Source organism: Passer montanus, unplaced genomic scaffold (assembly GCF_014805655.1).
Source record: "Passer montanus isolate IOZ18808 unplaced genomic scaffold, ASM1480565v1 scaffold40, whole genome shotgun sequence".
Lineage (NCBI taxonomy): Eukaryota > Metazoa > Chordata > Aves > Passeriformes > Passeridae > Passer > Passer montanus.
Genome location: NW_024368819.1, coordinates 1,374,706 through 1,399,048, shown reverse-complemented (window position 1 = coordinate 1,399,048; position 24,343 = coordinate 1,374,706). Strand labels below are relative to the sequence as shown.

The window sequence follows — 24,343 nt, the reverse complement described above, 5'->3', positions numbered from 1 at the left end:
GCCGCCGCGCTCGCCCCGCGAACCCGGAGCGCTCGGTGGGTGCGAGTGCGCGGCCGGGCCCTGCCCTGCCCGCCCGGCCCCGGGGCATCCCGGAGCCGCGAGCCCGGGCGGGCAGAGCGTTCCCCTCGCGTTTCCCGCGCGATTCCCTCCGCCCGGCCTCCTCGGGGAGCTGCCGGCGCGTTCCCGGCGCTCCACACTTGATGAAATCCTGCCGCCCTGTTGCTTGGCCTTCTTTTTGTTTTCAGGGAAAGCTGAGAGCTTACCTGTGCTATTCCGCTGGTAGAACTGCGTGGCTAAACTAGCGATCACTTGTGCAGAAATAAAGCTGCTCGTTTACTCGTATTTCGAATTGTTGAGTGAAGTAAATTCCTTTGGTCTGGCTGTAAGGGAGGCTGCTACGGCATAAATACCTCAGCTGAACAGAGCTTCCTAAACTGTTGGTAGGGTTTAAAAAAGCAGGTCTTGGATAGCACAGCTGATTTTCCTTTTCCCTCAGATCCTGACAGGATTCCCTGTTAGTTCAGTGTTTTGTGAAGGCCTCGCAAAAATCTTTGAAATCTTGCTCTAGCCCTTATAGCAGTGTTTTAGAAAAGCAATGCAAGGAGCGTGTGTCCCGAGGCAGCTTCTTCGCTCCTGCCACGGAAAAGGGAGCCTGCTCCCCTGGGGCAGCGGGTGTGAGGGGCGGCTTGTGCCGCGGCTCGGGAGGTGCCGGGAGCCTGGGAGAGCCTTGGAAAGCCTTGGAGAGCTTTGGAGAGCCTGGGAGAGCCGGCAGCCTCTGCAGCGGGGCCAGCCGCCTGCCCGGCTGCAGCCCCTACCCTCCCAGCTTTCTCCAAGCTGTGGAGCTGCACCGATTTATATCGATTAATGACCGTATGTTTTATATGAATGAAGCCCGTAGCCAGGTTCCCTTCCGTGGACGAGTTCGAAAGCCAAATAGCTGAGGGCTGGCTTGCTGGGAAGCGTAGGGAAGCTTGCTCAGGAGGAGGGAGCTTGTTTAACGCAGAGTCTCCCAGAGTGTCCCAAGATGCTTTACCCTGGTGACTCCTAACCTGTTCTGCACCCAGACGCTGTACAGACTTAATTAACACTATTTAAGATTGTTTAAGATTTAAGTATACACAAAACCTGATGTGAACCCACGTAAGGTAATTTCCGCTGACCATAATTGGTTCAGTTTAATTGATTTCTTATCAATTTTCAGGTAAATCAATGTTGGCAGGCTGTAAATTGATTTGTCTGTGTTAGCTTACAGATTGTATTGATTTAATGGATTTCAGTTAAGAGCTTAACTTGAAATTTTCAAACTTTTTTGTGTAGATGACTGTCCTTATTCTTGCTCCTTTTCTACCCAAGCTTGTGCTCCTGGAATTATTTGCTGTTGGAGATAGCAACAAATCTTGTTACCTTGTGTTGAAAGTGATTTGTTTTGGTGCAAAGCCACGTGTAAATGCTTTTGTTTGTCAGAACCCTGTTTATCAGTTTATTTCAATCCCAGTATAATTAGATCAAGTTGGATTCAGTTGTTTTCTGTGCTGATTTAACTAAAAATACTGTAAAATTTTGCCTTTTATGAATGTGGTGTAATTTTTAAAGTCAGCAAAACTTAAGAGTTCTGGTATTTCCTTCTTATATTTTGTTTCTACTTGTTAAGCTTTGATGTTTTCCAAGTAAAATTTAAATATAATTTAAAAAAAAATAATTTAATGCTCCCCAATGTTTCATTAGTACGAGTCTATCGTGTAGCACTGTAAGCCAAAAAGCTGCATAAATATAAACATTACGTGCAAATGAAGTAATGGAAATTTAGTGTGCATATGAATTGGGCTCTGGGCTAACTTTCAAACACACTTTGCAATTTTTACATTCAAAAGATACTGAATTACATGGAAATCGGTAATTAAACAACACACTAAAGTATTAAGATGTTTTAATCTCCATTTTCAGGAGATTAAGTATTATTTTTCAAGGCAACTAGTAGTTTTGAAGGGTAGTCTGCCAGAATTATCCCTTAATTTTTTTAAAAAAAAATTTAAAATTAATTATTCTCTGTTAACAGCTGGCTGTCTTCTTTAACTGTATTTTGGATGGGATTTTCTTTTACTTCATTGCCATCTATAGAAACTGATGAATATTTTTAGGTAAGTTTTTACACTTCAGTTTCAATAATTTGTAAATTTTTCTTGTTATCAACCTCTCTATGTCTAGTACAGGTTTCTTATCTTATGCATTTCCTTACAATTGTTGTTACCAAGTCATGTCTCTTGTAGCTAAGTCTGTGTGATATAATTAACATTTAAAATGCACAAGACCATGTAAGAAAAATTAACTATATAGTGGCCAGGCTCAAACCTAGAAATGCTAGAATTGAAAGAGTTTTGTAAATCTCTTCTGTGTTCTGGTTCAAGGGAATAATAGTAAGAGATATTTCAGAAATAAGGTAAAACATTACAAAAAAATATTTTGTGAAGTGTGTGAGAAATCTATAATAGATTTAAAAAAAATATAAATATGAACAAGAACTATTAAAATAGTAGTTCAGAAAATTAAGCTTTTTTTTTTTTTTAATTCCTAGTGCTAATGTCCCAAACATAATTTTTCACCATTCATTTCTAAACTTCAGTCATGTAGTACTGCATGGACATTAAATGTCATGAATAAGCTAATCTATAAATTCCATTTATATTCCAGATTTTGTTTTTGCTGTGGTGAAAACTTTCTTTCTAAAAGAGAAATTTTACCTTCTATGGATATTGCTTATTTTAAATTTCTTAACAGCTTAGTTGGTTTTTAAATTGAAGTTGGATAGTTATCGTCAATTGATTTCTACAGCCTTCAGCATGTTTTTAACAGGTAGCAATGATGCAATAATATCCTGTACTCATGTGGCTGCTGCCTATGAAAAGACACAAATGATCTGTAGCTTGCATGAAATATGTGTTAGTGATCTTTATGAACTATTCATGAGTCAAATATTAATTCAAATTGTGAACAGAAAGTTCTTTTTTATTTGCTTTCCCTGAGTAGGCCAACAGTACAAGCAGGTGTTTTAGGTTTGGCAGGGACACTGAGGGTTCAGGCCTCCTCTGGTGTGGGTGCACATCACATCTGAGGTGGGTGCTCTGGTGCCCAAAGGAGTTCAGGGCTCCCACACTGACCAGAGGGGGTGGTGGCACAGTGGCTTCCTAATGGCACCCCCAGAGCTGAGGGACCCTGGAAGATCTGTCCTCATCCACCACCCAAGCACCACTTCTGGAGGGTTTTCTTCTCACAGTTGTTACAAGGTCTGGGCTGCAGAGAATCCCTGTTTAAAAACAAAGCCAAACAAAACCAACCCACAAATCAAGCAACCACATCAGGCACGGCACAAAAACTTTGGCACGTTGGCTGTAAATTCAGCAAAGTTGATCTCTGAATTATTGCAAAGTGAACAGAAAGGTTGTGTTCCTGGTGCATGAGAAGTAGTTTACTGTATTCTACCTTAACACAAATCTGTCTTTCTCTTGATTGAACAGAGACTTTGTGACAGCAATGTGTGGATTTTGTACTCACTAATGTCACTGTCTGGAGGAGGAGCAGGTTGGTGTTCCAGAGAGGAGATGACCTGTGTAACAATTCAAGTTCTACCAAAGCAAACCTTGTACTCTTAAAGTTAATTCATTGCAACATTAAAAAAAACCCAACATGAGCACCAGCACCCATTCCCTCCACTAGATGTAAACATTAAGCTGATGTCCTTGTGAGTTTTTTAAATGAGGTAAGCATTTAGTCAAGTGAATCAATTTAGTCAAGGGAAACAGGTCCTACTGAAAATAAATGTTTTTTTCTCTCGTAAGACTTTCTTTTGCATTTGTTCATTATAACCTGATAATGAGGTTATACATCTTGAACAAGAAGCTAGCAACCATAATGATGACTTTCCCTTTTTTAGGTGCAGTGCAGATGGGTGAATCCATCTGCTTCCTTTATCCATCCTTTCCATGTCAGAATGACTGATGAATGCTCTTCCATGCCAAATCTCTTGCACAGTTACAAGAGTTTTTCTCATTAGGCTTATTTCTATGAATTATGATCACATAGTTTGCTTAAAATATTTCAGTTTGTTTTACAATACCCATGTGACTTTATTTCTGTATTTTTGCAGAACCAAATTCTTAATAGCTGCCACTATACAAACTAAATTTTTCTCCCTTTTTTCCCCCCCAATAATTAGTGTCTCAAAGAAAATATCTGTAGAAATACCAGTGGAAGGAGAATTACGTCTTACGGTGTTGATTTTTTTTTGTTAATTATATAAAATATAATTATTTACTGATAGAAAAAACTGATAATTTTTTATCTTAATGGCATTATTCATAAGTGAAACATAAATTTCAAACATGAATTTATCAGTAATAAGTGTAAGAGGCAACTAAGCACTTTGTTTCCTGTCTGGAGGTTTTTCTGCTGTTTAACAAATTCATTTTGGTATCTGGCCTGCTTTTGGAAACCTTATCCAAACTGATTTTTAGGCAGCAGCAGAGTCTATGGGTGGTTTTAGTAACATATATGCTTATAATACTGGCCGTATTCAGCATCTGCTGATATTTGAGTAAAGAAAGAAAAAATTTCCTTTATTCGTTCTGCTCACATAACCACAAGTACTCTGCACATGCCTGTACTCATTCAGTTGCACACTGTAGGGCTAAACAGTCCCATCTCTGAATAAAATTCCAGCTGATTCCGGCTGTGTGGACTCTATTGTCCATACCAGTGCTACATAACTTGGAGTTTCTTGTTGCTCAAAAACAGGCATGCATATATTTTTTTGTTTTTCTTTCAGTTCAGTGTTGGTGAGGGTTATGTTGGAACCCATGAGAATGGCCCTCAGGCTCACACTTGAAGAAAATGTTAGAAACTTTTGGGCCTGTCATGAAGTCATTGAGAGTTGTCCTGTCAGGCTGGGATGGTATTGAGGAATTAGTTAATTTGAACTCAGGTAGTCATGTGCCCAAGTATGAATGAGAAGGGAGCAATGGCCACAGAAGAAAATTGGGTAATTGACCGCTTATATCATGACACAAATGGTGGAAAGATGCTGCATCTTTGGGTGGTGGAGGCTTCTCCATGAAGTAATCAAGCAACAGGAATCATAATTGCAGTTTGTATTTTTCTAGTTTCCTTTTAGAATGATACAGCTATGCCTTTCTGCTCAATTTGCCATCTGCCCTTACCTGTAAAGAGTAGCCATGGTGAAGCACTAACACAGATATGGTGAAAAAATTGGACCTTAATTGGATAAAAGACTTTTGAATATTTTGAGTCCTATTGGAAAGGTGTTACTCTTGTCTATATAATACAATATGCTTTTGTTTCATGGCCTGTAATCAGATTTATTTACAATAATGGGCCAGATACTGTTTTTGAAGTTGCTTACTGTCTGATATGGGCGAATATAAAGCATTGCTCTGAAATGGCCTTTTCCTGTTATAGTTGCCTGACAGACAGGATCTGGCCTCAGTGTGTATTAGGCAAGGGAGCTAGAAATACACCACAGTTAAATTATGGGTTTGTATCTCCAGGTGGTGCGTGAATTCGTGGTTGAAGACTGAAGAAATTAATTTTGCTAAAGCAAGAAACAACAGGACATTAAGCTACTATGCCAGCTTTAGATGTACGCTTCAAAAATTTTCTGCTGCTCAGCATTATTCAGTAATCTTTAACTCAAATTGCAGGAAATATTTGAAATTCCATTCTAACAATATCCAACAGAGAATATTAAAGAAGCATTACATTTCAAATGCCTGAGGGAAAATGTTCTCTTGCAACACCGTGGGCATTTGGATCTCACTAGTATACGCAGTATTATAGTCTAGTATTATGCTTTACTTGGTCTAAAATGAAAGCCCAATTTTAATTCTATCTCCAAAAACTTGGCATACTGCAGTGAAAAATAATTTATTTGAATGTTGTTTTTTTAATACACTGCAACTAACTTTAAAGCTTCCTCATATAATACTCCCACTATGGCTTTTTGTAATCTGACCCCTTCATTAAGACTTCAAATATATTCCCAAAGACTTATCTCAGTGCTTTCATTGCTAATTTACAAGTTAAAAGATTCCAAAGTTACCTAAGAAGTTTTTCTCATTCTGTGCAATTTTTCTCTTAATAAGACAAAACTTTTGTGTATCTTTGTAAATGTATAAAACACCAAACAGAGGAACTACGGCACTCTTAAGGAAGGTAATATGCAAACTCAAAATAGGGTTTAATAATATATATACACAATTCTGGGCTGGGTAATTCGGCAAACCCGTTAATCAACTTCCATAAAAAAGTGCTGATTACATCTTTGGGGTTTTATAACCTATATCTGCTGTATTTGATAGGAAAGCTATTTTGGAAGTGAATCCCCAGCTTAGAAGGTTTGGGGGAAAAAATAAAAGTGTATCTAAAAGGTTTATAAAATCACTATCTTGAATTTCTTACCATCTAAGGATTTCAGTGTTGCCAGAGCAAGGACAAGTGCTGTGTTTCTGTTGGAAAAATAAGATCTGTGGTCTTTAGAGAAATAAAATAGGGCTGTTCTCCACCTGCTGCTCACTTTTTTCTGTTTGCACTTGACTGTCACAGAGTTGTGTCCAGGAGAATGTCAATACTGTGATATTTCTTACCTTCATGGAGTTTCACAGGAGGCAGTATTTTCAGCAGTAGTGGGTCAGTTGCCTGTGTAATTGGACCACTTATGACTCCTTGACAATCTAGATTGGAGGGGAATGTGATGCAAGGACTTGAAACCTGCAGAGACAATTCAGAACAGCAGCATACTGCAGATGGTTTATTTGTTCAACGTAGCCATGTGGGACATAAATTAATGAAGTGTCATTAACAGTACCATTAATTTAACTGCACTGCTAGGCTCTGTCCTTGCTAAATGAACGCCACGGGTTCCTATAATGAAAGCTGGGAATCCTCTGCAGTGCTGGTGGACATCAGCTTGCCTCCTGAGGGCCACTGGTGAGCTCTGAGTTGCCACATCCCTTTTCATGGGAACTGAGACCTACTGAACATTGATAAGGTGTCTTCTTTTCCATTGTCCCAGGCAGTTGTACCCAAACTTCTGAGTAAGTAGAATGATCCATTATCTTGTATTGAGTAAAATCTGAGATTGTTATCTATTTGAATGTGCCTCCTCTAAGACAGGAGTATCCACTGCAGTGTAGTAACATCTGGTAGCATAATTTTTAGACAGAAATAACTAAACTTTTAAAAACTGCACCTGTAAAGGACAGTCTGCATTTTTGGAAGACACTTAGGTGGTTTTGTAGATATTGAGGTTGTCTTGCTTGAGAAATGGAAGGCTTTTAAAATGCATTAGAGATATGTGCTGGAAGAATAGGTCTGTACAGATTTCAAAACCATGGTATTATGTGGCATTATTTCCAATTTTATCATCAATTTAAAAATTTTCTTTTTTTCTTAATGGCTATATTGACTGTTCCTTAAATAGTAGTACAAAGAAAAGCAGGCACAAATATAAAGCTTAATGTACAAAGCTGTTTCCACTCTTTTGTACCTGATCTGTGCATTTAAGTAGTTGCTTCCCAATCCACTGTTTTGCCAGTTTTTGTTCCAATAACTTGACAAGATGCAGTGAATTGCAATGAGTTGTCTGCTGCTTTTGTCACAGAATCACAAAATGATTTGGACTGGAAGGGACCTTTGAAGTCCAATGCACTGTGAACACCTTCCACTAGATCTGGTTGCTCAAAGCTCCATCCAACCTGGCCTTGAATACTGCCAGGCTTGGGGCATCCACAGCTTTTCTGGTCAACCTGTTCCAGTGTCTCACTTCCTCAGGGTGAGGAATTTCTTCCTTGTATCTAATCCAAATCTACTCTCTTTTGGATAAGAACTGTTGCCCTTGGTCTTGTCACTCCAGACCTCATGTAGAAAGTCCCTCTCCCCCTTTCTGATAAGGCACCCTTTAAGTATTAATAGGCCGTCATAAGGTCTCCCCAGAGCCTTCTCTTCTCCAGGCTAAAAAACCCCAAGTCTCCCAACCTTTTTAAAAAGGGGAGCTGTTCCTTTCCTCCAATCCTTTTTTGTGGCTATTTTTTTAGATCTGTCCCTAACAGGTCCATACCTTTCTTTGCTGGGGGCTTCAGAGCTGGATGCAGCACTGCAGGTGTAGTCTCAGCAGGGCAGAGTAGAGAAAGAGAGTTCTCTTTCTTTCTACACAGCCCAGAGTGCAGTTAGCTTTTTTTTTTTTTTTTTAAATTTCAGATATTGGAATATTTCCTTTGTAAATGTAATTAATAAGTTGAAATTGAGACAAAAGTCATAGTGATGTAATGTCAGTGAATGAGATGCAGCTTGTGACACAAGTTATATGAAAGCCCAGAATGATCCACTGCTGGCAAAGTCCCCTACCTCTTAGGAGTGCTGTTAACTTTGTTATTCTTCAACTTGTGGCAGAGGTCTCTTCCTGTGCAACTCAATCTAAGAAAACTTGTACTGGAAAACTTGTAACATAGTGCCATTCTTGTGTTAAAATACAGAATTGGGACAGCTATGAAACAGTGACATTGGTGGGACTTTCATTTGAATAAATACTCAGTAAGCAGACCTTACTCCTTGGGACTGTTGTAGAATAACTTGATTAATTGACTTTTCATCAAAGAGTAAATTAAAGATTTATATTCTATAGAGATGTTGCTGGAGTGGCTTCTTTGGCATCTGTCAGTGATGATATTTAACTTTATAAACTTCTTCCCGTTGGAGGTTTTTTGATTTGTTTTCGGGGTAGAATTTTTTTTGTATGTGGTATTGGGAAACCCCTTAAGTGTCTTTTTCTGTCTGTCTCCTTTGTAATATATCAAGTAGTATCCCTATTTAGTAAATGACTTAATAAATTAATTTCACTCTGTCATGCTTGTTTTCTGAATCCGATTACCAAAACTGCAACACATACAGCTTCAGCATGTGGCTGAACTCCAGTGCAATGACACACAATGTGCAGGTGGTTGAATATTCCTTAAGAAGCAGCCTGTAAAATATGCCACCCATAATGCCAGTGAATAAATGCCAACTGTAGCATGAGTGTTCTTTTAAAACGTGCACCTTGCTGAGGTTATTAGTCACTCTGAATTCAAGGACATGTGAGTGCAGACTTTGCATAAAGCTCCAGGAGTGGCCTACCTGTGAAGTGCTGCTGCTTGATTTTCAGCAGATGGCATGCTGTGAATTTTAAAACTCTCTCATCGTGAATGAACTGCAGCAAATGCTGTTTTGTAATTGAGGCCATGTAAGTTAGTTATTCTAGTGCATTTCTAACAATGAAGTTTAAAAAAATCTCTTTGCTGAGATAAGAAATGTTATCATCATGAAAGGAAATACTGCAGTATTTGCTGAATAGGGCAAGGAAACAGAAGAATGAAAATTCTGCATATTTTCTAACATGTATATAATTGTAATCTGTTTCATGGATTAGTATGAAGATTATGCTGTTGGCCTTCTGTTTAAAAGCAAAGGAATAATGAAAATGGTGAAAATATTGGTGCTTCCCTTACATAAATGTGCATGAAAAGGAAGCGTCACAAGAATTGTAGCAGCAGCTGTGACTTTAATTTGAGCAAACCCAACTCAGACAAAGATTTTGGGAAAAGAAATCCACAGACAGAAGTGAGACAGACCCTAAAATTGTATCAGACCCATAAAATTGTATCAGTCCTTAAAAAACTTATGTAAAATAAAGGTTTGAGTAAAATACAAAAATTACTTAACTCTGGGGAAATTACTTCCCCCAGCCACAGCCATTTAGTGGTATTGTTTTGCTCTGCCACTTGTTTGGATAAGTTAATTAAATTGTATCTTTTACATCTGTGAAAATGGAAGGAGGCAAGTGTTGCAGTTAGCTAGAATGGTCAGTCACAGCTCTGTTTGGAGAGAAGATAGCTCCACGCTGTCTGGAATTAATGCATTTTTAAACAGTGTTTATTATAGGTGAGAGATCATGGATGAAGCTGTGGTGGGGTGACCCTGGCTGGACATCAGGTGCTCACCAAAGCCTATCTCATTCGCCTGCTCAGTGGGACAGAGAGAGAGAAAATACAACAAAAAGGTCAAGGTAAGGCTAGGGAGAGCCAGTTACTGTAATGGGCAAAACAGACTCGACTCAGGGAAATCAGTTTAATTTATTATCAATCAACTCAGAGTAGGATAATGAGGAAATAACTGTGTTATTCCTGAGGCAATGGAGCCCATTGCTGATGGGCTGAGCCTTGGCCAGCAGGCATCCCTCCTGGACCCAACTGGCATTGGCTGTGCTGGATATAGGGAAAGCTTCCAGCAGCTTCCTCAGCTTCCTTCCCTGAAAGCTCCTGCTACAAAAACCTTCAATGCAAACACAAAACAGAAGTGTTTAAGATTTAAAAAAAAAAAGGGGGGGGGGGAAATATGATCTTTGTGCTGGAAATTGTAGTCCAAAATTTGTTAATTATAAAAGTTTATTTTTAATACACGGGATTATAGGATTGCAAAAGCTGGTCTATAATAGAGTCACAGAAATAACGGTAATAGGCAACTGCTATGATTTTTTAAAAAAATTTTCTCATTCTACAATTTTTTTTTGAAACCTCATGAAAGCAGCTTATTTGCCAGTGATTGACTGATGCTGTAAAGGCATGTCTGTCTCCAGAACAATTATCACATTCTAGGTTGTGTGCTCACTACCACTGTTTCCATTACATTGCCATTTACCCGTGGTGTAAATTGGAACCACATAAGAAATGGGTTGGTAGAAAGATGGGGTCAAATTGTGAACTGATTAATAATTAAAAGAGCTGAACACACCACTTGAAATTTTTGGCATTGTCTGATTCCTTAATATTTCAATTTTTAAATTTTGTTACATATCAAGGTAGGCAAGCTTCTGTGAAATCTCATATTTTTGAGGAAAGGAATAGAAAGAATGTGCACTATTTCAATGGCTGTTCATAATTTGGGGCTGCCAAACCAATGCTATTCATGCTGACATTCTGTCTTTTCAGGCAATTAAGTAATATATATTGAGGTAATTAAAGACAATTGCTTGTAATAACAGAAAATTATTATAATCATTTTGTTTTCCAGATAACAATGCAGATTTATAATTTATATGACCACATCCAGAGTTTTACTACCAGAATTGACAGGGAAACCATAAATAGTTGTTATTCCATTATGCTAAATGTCAGGGGTATAAATTTAACTCTGTTTTATTTAAAAATCCATGAGGACAGGTTATGATCCTTATGTTAAATGGATCTGCAGCAGTTAAACCTAAGCCCATTCTTGGTTTTCATAAACTTCTTCATATTTTATTGCACCTGTTGGACACAAATCATATACACAGCTTGAAAGAGCATGAACACTTTTTGAAGGTTTTAAAAGAAGACTTTAATGTTGAGGTGAAAGAAAAAAAAGTTTCAAAATGCTTCCACTTTGCAATGATTTCATCAGGTAACTCCAAGCCTATTAGCACATTTGGTCACTTGTATGCTATTCCCTCATGTTCTGTGACGTTTACAAGATTCTTATAATGACTTTTTCTCCTCCAAAACTAGGAAGGCAGAAGCTGTTTTAAAACCTATTTAAAAAACAAAACAAAATACATCTTACTTCCAACAATATAGCCTGGGTGTGATGCAGTCAAAGAGGTGCATTCAGTTGTCAGTAACCTGAGAAGTTGTAACAAAATGTGCAGCTTGGGCTATACTGAGAGTTTCTATTTAATTGACTTCCTTTTTCTTTGTTAATGATTGTGGCTGAAAAACTTCATCAGGGTGTAAAGAGCAGTCATTCATACAGATGACATTCGTATCTATGATTGGTGATCTTTGATGATGTGTTTAAATTTTTTTAAAAAATGGGGGTTTATCAGTTTAGAGGTCATACAGACAGAGTGAAGTTATGTGCTGTGTTGAGAATTTATGCAGATTATTCTGATAACATTCACACTAATTGTACCATTGCCAGTTTCTTTATTATGTTATGTTTTGTTATGTTTTCCCCTTGGACTATTGCAGGCTTTGTTAGTGAAAATTTTGGTTATGTACATAATGCTGCATATTTTAAAGACATTTCACTCATTACTTTAAAAACCTAAATTTTTTAAGTCATGTAAAAATATCTGAGTTTTCTAAGTATAATTGCAGGGGTTTTATTTAAAGCATTTTAATCATCTCCAGTTTTGCCTGTTAGCAAGGTCCTTTTTATCCTAAGAAACAAAAAGTGAAAGACAAGCAAATGGTTTGAGATTATATGGATAATTAAGTTAATGGTCGTGAAATAGAACCTGAGGAATCAAAAATGTGGTAGAGGAGCATCAAGATGGTTTTCTAAATGCTGAAGGGTTTGGATGGGGCATGCAGCAGAGTGATTGAGGAAGCCTCAGGGGTTTATTCTCTGTCTTAAGCCAAAGCTGAAAGCACAGCAAGGAGAGCCCCCATGGTGGCCCATTGTGTGCAGCCCTCTGATCTCAAAGGTAGTACAGGTCATTGGCTTCAGAAATGACCTGTACTGGAAGTATTGAGTAGATTCAAGTTCTGAACTTCTGTGTCTGGTGAGGAAGCTGCTTCTCTGTCCTCATCTCCCAGGTTTTTTGCTGGGCTTTTGATGCTCTTTTTGCAGGGGTTTAGCAGAAGCTGCCATTCAGGGGGCCGAGTGCTTGAGTTTGAGTCTTGGCAATAAGCCACAGGACAGCCAGAGTGGTGTCGCTCAGACAACTCCTCCTTCTTTTGAAGCTGTGAAAGCAAAATAGGGTCCCTTTGAAAAAGGCTCCTGCATGGAGTAGGTGCCCTGACAGAAGTTGCTTGGTAGAGGAAAACAAAGCCAAGAGCACTGGGAATGTGGTGCATTAACATCACCATGCACTAGAGGGCCCAGCCTGCATATGACAATTTCCCAAGAAGGAAAATGGGAGTAGACTGAAGGAACTTCTGAGAAATTACAGTGATATTAGGAGGAGAAAGAGCTCTCTGAAACCAACAGGGCTCAAAACAGGACTGAATGTGGAGAAAGGTGATAGAGTGACAAATGCATTCAACCTGAAAATGTAATCAGACAAGCATGTTCCCCTGCTGAAGAAGGGATTTAGCAACTTTGAACTCAAAATCATGTGATTTTTCTCCCTCCTCCTGGCTAGACTAAAAAGGGGAGTGATGTTTTTAATATTATATTGTGCTTAACAAGCCATTGCGTGCTGTGTCAAGTTCATTTTCCCTATCTGTTCTGGCTAAAACCCATTGCTATCTGTAGTCTAGCCTGAAGGTGACAAGAGATTTGAATCATTGTAATTAGGCACTCATCATGCTGCAAAAAGATACAACTATCTTGATGAATCAGTATTAAAAAAAAAATAAAAAGCTGTAGGATTTTTTTTTTCTTAACTGCAGTTGGTGCCTGGAAATGTGAGAGCAGGAATGAGCTCAGCAAGAACTGAGGCAGCTTCCTCAGCATGACAACTATTGTCCTGTTCTCTGTGCAGAAAAAAAATTGAGTGGCTTTTGCCCCTCCAAGTCCTGTTGACACCTTCAAGTGTTCTTGGACCTCTCCCAGGTTTTACTTGACAAATATTTTCATGTGTGCCACTTCTTTCTGATTCTGAGAAATATACAGAAAGAATTCACTTTCTGCACTTAAGTAAGAGCTATGAAATGAGTTATTGTTTGCCTTTTAGGATTGTTGCTCCAGGGCACACTTTTGCTGTAAAGTCTAAGTGATGAAAAAGTGGATCTGCGTAGGTTTGTGGTTGGATATGGCAGAAATAGGGTATAAGGAGCTTTATTCCTCTGGGGAAAGGCATATCCATGCACACCAAAAAGTAGGTTTTGTGACACTTATTAAGCTGCTTTTTATTAATAATAAAAGTTTGTTCTAATTTTTGCCTATGTTTTAGAAAAGTTGCAGGAAAAAATCCGGAAATACATATGGCTTTCACCAGGTAGAGATGCATTGCTATTTTCACCTTTTCTTTCTGGGGACAATGAGTTACCCTTCATTCTTCTAAAGTATCTGAAGATACTTTATCTTATCACTCATCCATGCATCTTTCCTCAGAGCCTGGATAAGATTTCTTTTTATTATTAAGATGTTGCATTGTTCGAAAACGAATCAGGGAATGGCATTTATTGCCTAGTACCATGTCTTATGAACAGTGGAGTTTTGTCATAATCACAGTGTCTAAAGTCAGGGTTCTAATGCCAATTTATAAGTGCTCTCATTTTCAAAAGTGAAATGTGACTATGGATTTACATACTTATTTCAGCAGTGGGATGGGATAACATACTTTGGGAGGTGCAGGGAGCAAGCAGAATGTTGCTCACCCTACATGACTACCCTGTAATAGATCTTTCAGAGCTTTGAAGAGTGGGTGTTTTTAATGACTATGTTGTATCATTTAATGGATAATTTCGAAAAGTTACACACTTTTGCAAGTCAGTGTTAAAGCTAAACAGATTTGGAATGGGCCAAAAATAGATTTCAAGCTGGGCTTTGTAAAAAAGTTACTCTTGTGGAGTGAGCAAATACTAATTCTGTTGGTCATGAAAACTGTGTCTTTGTCTCTATTGAGATTATGGTTTAAATCAGTAAATATGAAGTGCTAAAATATTATTTATATAATATATATACACATACATATATATAGATATATATTAGAATTAATTTGGCTTTGCAATCTTAGGTATTTAATAAGAAATCTACCTGAGAGGTTTTCCTTTCTTCAAATGATGAACTAAACACTTAGCTCAAAGTAACAGCCCTAATTTGCAGATAGATAACGGATGCATCTATATCCAGAACACTGTTATTTCCCTTCTTGGTTTTTTTATTATCACCTGTCTTATATGAGTAAAATCTGCTGAGTAAGGACACAGCATTTTTTTGGGATTACCTGAAGGGACAAGTTCACACAGTCTACCTTCCAATTCACACGTTCACTACCTTCCATTCCACATTCATTTCTGGGGCATGTTAGCTGACTTAATGCATTTGGTGGATAACGTAGAGATCTTAAAAGCTTCAAATTTGAATGTGTTTTTTTAAAATTCAAGGAAATGCAAGTTGGTGTTCCCTTCCCCAGACTGCTCAAGAAAAGACTGTGACCTGAGCTCAAGGATTTTTTTCCAATTTGGCCTTTGATATCAGTCATTAACTACGCAGCTCCTTGTGGCTGAGAAGGCTCCAGAAGCCATGGTGTGCTGCTTTGTGCTTGTCTGGCACCAGAGTTGCATGTAGTGGCAGAGGAGAGGAAGGAAAAGGGAACTGAAGGGCATGGCTACAAAGAAGTGAACAAGCTGAATGTTATGTAGAAGGAATTTGGGAAACTCAATGGAAAAGTGAGGAACCTAATATGGAGGTTTGGGAATATGAGGTTGGGCTTGTACATCACCAATGCACAGAAAATCAGACACATTGCAGTATCCTTCACTGTTTTGTCTGTCCTTTGGATTACAACCTGTATGTGTTGTGGCATACAAGAACACTGAAAATAAATTTTTAGGTAGTGCGTAATTCTTGTTGCCATTTTGTTTTCAAAACTCACTTATTCATCATGGGCGATGTTTCCTTTGTTTTCTGCTGACAGAAGAATGCCTCCTTGTTCTTACATGTTGATAAATGGCTTCGTTTGAGGGAGAATGTTGGTGTTGCCTTTAGCACAAATGATGTATGCATTTGCATTTCTGGAACACTTTCAGAGTTTCCCATTTGCTTTTATCTCCTTTACAGAACGAGCAACTATTTTTTAGTTTATCTTTTCTGAAGATCAGCGTAGATTGTTGATTAGAAGGTGCAATAAATTAACTTGTCGACTTTTGCCACACTTCATGTTTAGGTTATATATCTGAACAATGTTGAAGATTTATAGAAAACTTTAAAAATTAATCCGAGATGTAACCGCTTGAGAACAAAAGGGTTTTTTTTTTTTAAACTGGATTTTATTTCTAAAAGCCTGCTGAATAAAATTGCATATCTCTATCTAGAACAAGCTTTTTAATTTTAATTGCTAAAGGGGTTTTAGAGTGATTTATTAGACACCTGACTGCAAAACTAAAAGTATATCATTGTAATCCTATTGCTGTCTTTATTTGCCTAACCAGGAAAACAGGGAATTTGAAAATACAGTGTTCATTAGAATAAAAATACAGTTTTTGTATCATGTTGTGCTCTTCAGTTTGCTTTTAAAGGAATTTTTTTTCTTACTGTATTTTAAAATATGCTTGAAAAACTTCACTGTAGTTACAGTGTAATTCTTCATTATTTTTTTATTTGAAATTACTGCAAGAGTGGGAGAAATTTGTAAATTTTAGTTTTTCAGTAGTCTGATGAATAGCTTATTTACTTGAGGGTAGCATATTTTGTTTTCTAGTTGCAATATATAGAAACATATAATCTCTATTCTCTATTCCATTTTGGCTGTCTAATCAGAACTTTGAACGCATCAGTGTTTTGAGCTGGAAATATTATTCAAACTGAGCCCTTTTTATCACAAATTGTTTGGAGTGAATTCTTGAATTCCACAAGAGGAGAACTGGGCTAACTACTTTCAGCAGACAAATTTTTGGTTTTCATAAAGAATAAACTATTTCCAGTCAAGCCACCCGTTTCCTTTTTTTTTTTCTTTCAAATGTCTTGGTCTGAGGTCTCAGAGGAAAATCCATGGAAATTTCTTTCATGGTTTCAAAGGGTCATAAAGTGATTTTAAAAAAAGAAAGTCAAGCAACAAGCAACAGGCATTTAATTCCTGGTTCCTTTTTTTTTTTGTCTGTCAGTTTGTTACATGTAGGATTTCAGTGTTATCCTTTCAGATTTGAAAAGATCCTGAAGTAATTTTTCTTCTTGAATTCTGTTATGCAGTAGAGGACACTGAATTCTGCTAAAAATCAAACAAGGTCTTTAAACAACTTTCTGAGAGGAAAGGTAAGGGTTCTTCACTGGGTCTCCCCCTGCCCTACTGCCTTCTGCCAAACAGGACCTTCCTTTAGCCCTTGGGCAGTTTTTTCCCCATTCCTTTACCATATAAACTTGATTACATGTCTCTGAATGCAGTTTAAGGGATCCCTGGGCAAGGGGAAAGTCAGACCTGAAAAAGGAAAAGCGTTCTTTCTCCCTAGAAATGAATTTGAACGTTTACATATTTTCTCAAGGTAATATTTGTCTTTTTAAAGCAGCACCTAACTTTTTCTTTTTGTAGTCTTTCAATTTCTTCTGGAATGTTCATGCCTAAATACCTCATAAGTTTCCTTGCCTGTTGAAATTTCAAGAACTCTGCTAACTGTGGGTTTTTTGTCAGTGGTGTGTCTTTTGCTATAGCTATTTTTGCTTAGAATTTGTCTTAATTTCAGACACATTTTCCAAGAGCTTAGTTATTGTTTTTTACTATGGATAAGATTGACAGCCTGAGGTTCTTTACCATAATTATTGCTTGAATTGTCCTGTAAATTGTAGTTTTCTGTGTTTTGGCAGGGCAGGGATGTGTGTTAGTGCCTCTTCTGCCTGTTCTTTTGGTTTGATGTATTAGAAACTATCAAAACCAGAGTTTATTGTGGTGGTGTTAATGATGCAAGCTGAGAAATCAGCCTGTCTTGTTTTGTCACTGTGGCTTTCCAGGCTTTTAAGTGTTTTTAAGGGCAATACTGTGTTGCAAAGGAGAAAAAATAGCAATTACCTTGTAGTGAACACTGGGATCTCTCCTCTCTGTTTGCACTGCCCATGAGTTACCACATGCATGGCTCTGGGAGATTGGGAATTATGAGCAAAATCCCAGCGATGGCTGCTATGGAAGAATGCAAGTACATGGGAACATTGTAATGCATTTAAGAATTATTTCCTTTTAATCCATAGCAAATGTCACAAGTTTCATAAGTTTCATCACTTCCCTGAAGTGATGGTGGGTTGTTTGTTTTTTTTAATTTATTTTTTCAAGTGGCATGTGGTAACTCAGGTTGAGCAAAAACCTTGGCCTGGAGCAGAAAATTACAGTCATTTACAATATGATAGATTTTTTTCTTTCTGTTTTTTAAAGTATAAAGTCTAAATACTCTTGTCTGCTTAGGATTATCTTGATAACAAATAAGCTGTACAGTTCTTGGGCATCTTTTTTACAATGCTCTTTTTGTGTACCTCACTTGATTTATGCGGCCCCTCTGTCACTCCAGTGAGAGAATGACCATAATTATTTTAACAAACTTTCCAACCTTGGTAGGGGTAGACTCCACTATCCTTAAGGTAAGAGCCACCATTTATTATGAGTCCCTCATTTGGGAACATCCTCTTCTGGACATTGCTGACGAAGTGCAATCCTAATTCTTTAATATCATGAGCCACCAAGGCAGTCTTTGTTCTCCCCATGTTGCCAGGGGAGAAGCCTTCCCAAAAATAGTGCTATGCCTCTTCCAAAAAAAGTGGATTTTTGGAGGGCTTTCCCCACTTTCTATCTGCCTTCACAGTATTTTCTCCCTCTTTCTATGCATGATTAGTGAGACAAAGGAAGATTTGAGCCTTTTGCAGAGGTAGTCAATTGTCTGGAAGTGAGAAGTGACATTTATATTTACAGTGCATGTTTAGTGGCTTGGGATGACATCCTGGAAGTTTCCCATCTCAGCACGTTTGCTGGCATATGTATTGAGTTTGCTTAAAAAAATGGTAATAGAATAAATCTTCCTTAATTTTAGAAGTCTTTTCACTTCAGGTAAGTTTTGGTGACATCTATACTTTTTCTCTTGTTTTGGTGACGACAGTGTTAATATCAATGTCATTCATATCAAGGCTTACTGGATATTGATTCTATTGGAATAAATTTTAAATTTATCTTTGTGTTGGGAATAATTTCTGTTTAAATTGCATAAAAGTCAGTCTTTGTTGTAACTTGGAGACAGAAAAACTGTATTGAGAAAGCTTTGAACAGACTTTCTGGTGCAGGGCCAGCTATGTCAGTTTGTGATTAGATGAAGTGCCATAGATTTATTAATGGGACTGGTAAGAGGAGTATTGTTATGGCAATATTGATTTTAAACTTTTATCTCTTTGTTCTCATTGGGCAAAAATTATTGTAGCAGGTTTGAGAATGGGAATTTCAACCCTCATTTTGTTTTATATAAATATAAAAGCATGCAGGTGTTTACAGGCAAGCAAATGGGTCTCCATATAAAACATGGGTTTATGAGAGATATAAGAACTGCGTAGTATGAACGGGTGCTTTGAGGCTTAAACTGCAACCAAGAAAAAATGTGCAGCCTTCCCCTTTTGTCTATAATAGGGTCGACATTGGGAACCATGATCCCTTTGATCTTTACATAAAACAGATGAAAATGCATAAATTGTGTCTAATCAGAGATGAATTAAAGGAAAATAGCCTCCCGGAGGACAAAGCACCCCAGGCACCCATCAACAGCCTTACCAAATGACAGACCTGGAGGAGACTTCAAAGCTGCAAACACAACCGCCACTGAAATCCACGAAGAATCAAGATGCCATTTTAAAAAAAATAAAAAAAATTCACAAGTGCCCAGAACTCTCTCTTTAAGAGGAAGTGGCAGAAACACACTACTACATGGACTTGCTTTTTAAGCCACTAAATGTTCTTTATCCTTTAGGAGACTTGATAAAGGCAATACTTGCCTGTTTAATATAGGCCAAAAAAGTGCTCAGACATGACAAACATTGGTAATTTTAGTGTCAGGTAGGGTTTATTCCATTTGAGTAGCATATTGTTTAGAAGCTGAAGTATATTTTTTAGTGGAAGCAGATCAGACCTTTATTGTAATTGCTTCCTTGGTTGTCATCTTTATTTGTCCCTGCGAACACAAGCATGGTTAACATTCATCAAATTGCAGAAGACGAAGGAAATGTAAATATCAGGTTTGGTTTTGGAAGGGAAGGATGGAAGATTTGAGGCAATAATTATTATGAGCATTTTTTCTCTGTGGAACAAAGGATAACTTAATCACAAGTTAAATCAGAATTCAGATCCTCTTTTTGCTCAGGTAACTAATTTAGATACTATTTATATATTAACATCAGTAGTGTTAAATATAAGAAATATGCTTGAATAAGGAATATAATTACTGGTTTGTTTCTAGAGAGGTAACCCAAACATAAAATTTCACATTTTTGTTAGCATTCTGTTTATGAGAAGATACTGAAGTTTTTAAAGACAGAGACTAACCACAGTTTTATGGAGTACAAAAATTTCACTTTTGATAAAGACTGATGTAATCCCTACAATATAAATATTGTTCCAAGAAGGATTTTACCTGCTATCAATTGTTTACTTTGCTTATTCATTGTGTACAATATAACATCTATATCCAAACCCACATAAATTTGGGAGTCATTTAGGGACATAAAAAGAACAAATGACATTTCCAATATGTAGCTGACAAATAAATTGTTCAGTAGGCTGAATTACTTGCTGTAGGTGAGATCAGAAAGGTTGCCTGATTCATTTTGTAGGAACATACATTCAGTTGCTTCTCACCTTAGTTGCTATAACTGAAGTATGTTACGTCTACAACTACAGATCTTTGGAAGTATGTTACATCTACAGATATTTGGATAAAGTAAAAAGATTATGCCAGTTTCTTTAAGGATGAAGCTAGGAAAAATTGCCAAAGAATTTCTTTCTCTTAACATTTTTAAAGGTTCTTCCTCTTCACTGATATCAGTGAAGACACTGATATCTCTGTTCCTTGGAATGGACATTTTAAATAGGTTTTGAAAAATTGGACTTTGTCTGTGGCCTTCACCATTTAGCTGTCCAAAGCTTGCATCTTCAGAGAATGCCCTTGTCTCACTTTTGGGCCACCGGCCCACCTGCACATGAATGAGCAGAAATTGACTCCTGGCACGACAGACATAGCTGGACTTTCTTCAGGAAGACTGATCCTGACTGATCCTATCAATAGCTGCACTGAAATGGCAGAAGACTGTAAGGCAGAGCAGGAAGTCTGCCTTGTTCTGTCAGGCGGGATCAGAACGACAAAGAGAAGAAAGTGAAGTCTGAAAATGAAGAAAAGAAAAATGTCTGGAATAACACTTGATGGCCTGTAGCAGTACAGAGCTAGAGTCTCTCTGATTCTGGACTTCTTGCCAGTTTGTAAGAAGAGGTTTTGTGCCACAGCTTATACAGAAAACCATCCCCTTTACCTTAGTTTTTGCTCTGTTTCTGCCTAACAGCAAAGCCTCCTCTTATATTGAGTCATGCTGCATTGATTGATCAGCATATAAAGCCTGAAAACAAAGTTAATCATTCTTTCCTTTCATGAGTCCCTGGAAGATTTTTGCACATAATATGCTTCAGCGCTGCTATTTGTTTCTCCTATCTTAAACTTTTTATTATTTTGGATCCTTTGAATTAGGCAGAGCCTTACGTTGTTGGGACTCCCATCTGTGTCGTAGCTTGGCAAAAAGAGATCTCAGTTCACCCTGAGCGAAAGTGGGTGTTGGAATAGTGTTTGCCTTCTATAGAATATCAAGTGGCACAGCTACAAATTACTACTGCAAGGCAACACAGCAGTTTAACAGGCTTTTTTGTTTTTTAAGAAGGAACTCATTTTCTTAAATCCCTTTCTTAATGCAAAGGAATTTTTACTATTTCTTTCATGTTTGCTGTGCAAATCTACATGGAAAGGAAAGATCATGTGTGACCACCTGCATTAGGCAATCAGTGTGATGGATTCATCAAACTCTCAGCAATATCTTCAGGCTCCCCTTAAGGTGGATTATATGTGTTAATCAGTCAGTGGGTGCCAAATGCTGCTACTTTTAAACTGGGCTTACAGGGGCATAAAGTGCATCAGGGATCTGATGCACAATCTGGGACAATTTACTTTGGGATGGTTGTTGTGGTTCTTGTGCTGCCTCTGCTTTGGGAACAATTCAGTGGCTTATGTGGCAGATCCACAGGGTACAGTTGACAAATGGAGGAAAACTGAAATTGGTGCAAGTCCACCATTGGCACTGAGCTGTACCTTGCATCAGTGCAGGACTGAGTGTGAAATCCCAATATCACAAGCAGCTTAGCCATTCTGCAACAGGGTGAGAACCCCTTTGTTGCCAAGGAAAAGAGAATTAGGGGTACAAATGGTATTGCACTATTGCATTTGTCTGGTGATAATCTGCCCTGCTCAAGAACTGGCACACTGAACTAGAGCAATTGTATCCTTTAGCCTTTCCCTCAGTCTTTCAGCATTCACATTCAAAAGTAGTGTAAACAATGAATAAACTATTTAAGGCCTTAAGTACTGCAATACTTGGCTGTACAGAGAAGTCTGGTTCATGTTCTAGATACCGCCTCCAGAAACAAAAGTATTTTTAAAGGAATTTATGTATAGGATTTCTCTACCTGCACAGGGTTTTTGCAATTGGGATTTTTCTGCTTATAAAGGACCCAAACAAAGAGTTCTCAAAAACTTTTAAACTTCTTCAGATCTAATAAGTTTGTTTGTGTTGAACAGGAGCCATGGCTCTGACGTGTATGCAAATGCAATTGCATTTTGCATGCAGTCAATGGCAGTTCTCTCTGATTATGATAATTTGATTAAGAGTATGTACTGATTTTTTCTGCTATTCCGTGTTTACTTTAGGAGTTGGGTAGTGGTAGTCTAATGTGAAAGGCCTTTTTCCTGGCAGGAATGGGATGTGTAGTGACTGCAGTGCTTCTGGGTTTTATTGTAGAAGCCCAGTCTTTAACAGCTTTTAGTACATCTTTTTGTGAAAATACCATTCTTCTTCTTTTTCTTCATCATTGTCTTGGTCATCATCATCAACTTGGTTTGGAATTTGTCACCTTTATGGCCTTTCAGTCCACAGAGATGGAGTTATCGTGTGGCCTTGTGTTAATTTGTGCCTAAATTTGCCTTTTGATTTTCATCTGACACAGTATGCCTCACTTTTCAGGGCTGTGGCCAAGCAATGCAGTGAATTTAAATTTTCAGATTTCCTACAATCCCATTTTATTCTGAAAGGACAAAGATGTTTGTCAGAGTCTTCAGTTTGTTCACTCCTTTGTCTCCAGTGGCTGCACAGATATCTATAGCCATTGATAACCATGACCCCTGATAACCATTGCTCTGTCCCCAGCCTTTTCTTCAGAGAGAAAAAAAGACTAGAAAAAGCTGCTGTTTACCTGCCTATAACTCAGTGCAAGCTATTTGGAGCATGCTGAGGTGCTGCTGCTGATTTGGCCTCCCAGATGAGTTGGCAGAGGAAAGGTTGTTTCCCTTCCTGAGCATATGGGGAACAGAGAACGGGCAGAACAGAAGAGCAAAGCCTGCAATCTCATGTCACTGTGAGATGCCTCTCATTGTTCCAGCCTCTGCTGCTTATAAAAACAAGTTGAATCATCCCAGATTATAGTCTGGCATATTAATGTAAACTGTGACTGGTTGGGGTTACTTTTAATATGCCAGCCTTGTGTTTGTTCGGCAACTCTTACGCAACATCTGTGGTATTGGAGTGCAGGGGGCTGAAGAGAGGGGAAAAGGAATGAGTACAGATGTCTCAGGGGAGTTGACTGGTAGAAAATAGACTTGCTAGGTCACACTGTCCACTCAGCTTCTACTGTTATGCTGCGGAGAAACAGGACTGTTCCAGGCACATTCTGAGGTATCCTCTCCTTGTGGAGCTGTTGTGCCCAGCTGACTCCAGCTGAAAAAGCCTTGCCCATATCAGAAATTCTCATTACATCTCTCCTGAGAATGCAGTTTTAGGAGTCATCTTTTTGGCAGCCCTGCCAGCTGACACAGCTCTCATTCTGTCCTTGCATCACTAGCATAATTGCACTGGCAAACTGCTTGTAGGGTTGCTTGGTGTGCTGGTTCATGGAATTGAACTGGTTTTAAATTGAGCATTTTCCTTTGCATGCCTTATAAGCAGTTGTACCAGCATAGCTGAAGGAAAATCAGCAGCTTTGGCTTTTTTTAAAGAGGTCTGTTGTCAGGACCTTCACAGTCATGGAGCTCCTTCAAAGATATAATGCTAAAAAGTTTTGGCAAAAGGTGTGCAGAAGCCTTCATGAGAAGGTTCTAGAAATCTGGTGTTTCCATGGTATTGGTGACTCAAGGGGGATGTGTGACCATTGTATCAGCAGCCTCAAATACTGTGCAGTGGAATCCCTTGTAAATATCTGAGGAAATTTTTTAAGGTATTTTTTGACAAAATTTACCTTTATAAATTCTGCCTTTATTTATATTGAGCAAACGTGACTTGAGTATAGCCAGTAATATAAAGATACAGCTGGGGTTTTTCATTGTTGTTGGCGGTGGTTGGTTGGTTTTTTTTAACATGAATTACATTAAGATGAAGAAGAAAATAGCAGGTG

The 24,343-nt window shown here is 38.1% G+C and overlaps 1 protein-coding gene across 1 annotated transcript in view; it reads left to right on the top strand.

The window, feature by feature from the left end:
• The first annotated feature begins 6 nt into the window (after window positions 1–6).
• LOC120506817 (WD repeat containing planar cell polarity effector) overlaps window positions 7–24,343 on the top strand; it is a 147,871-nt gene continuing 123,534 nt past the window's right edge. The window contains exons 1-2 of the mRNA XM_039718826.1: window positions 7–1,145; window positions 2,057–2,138. The gene's annotated coding sequence lies outside the window, so the exon portion shown is untranslated. The remainder of the gene's footprint in view (window positions 1,146–2,056; window positions 2,139–24,343) is intronic.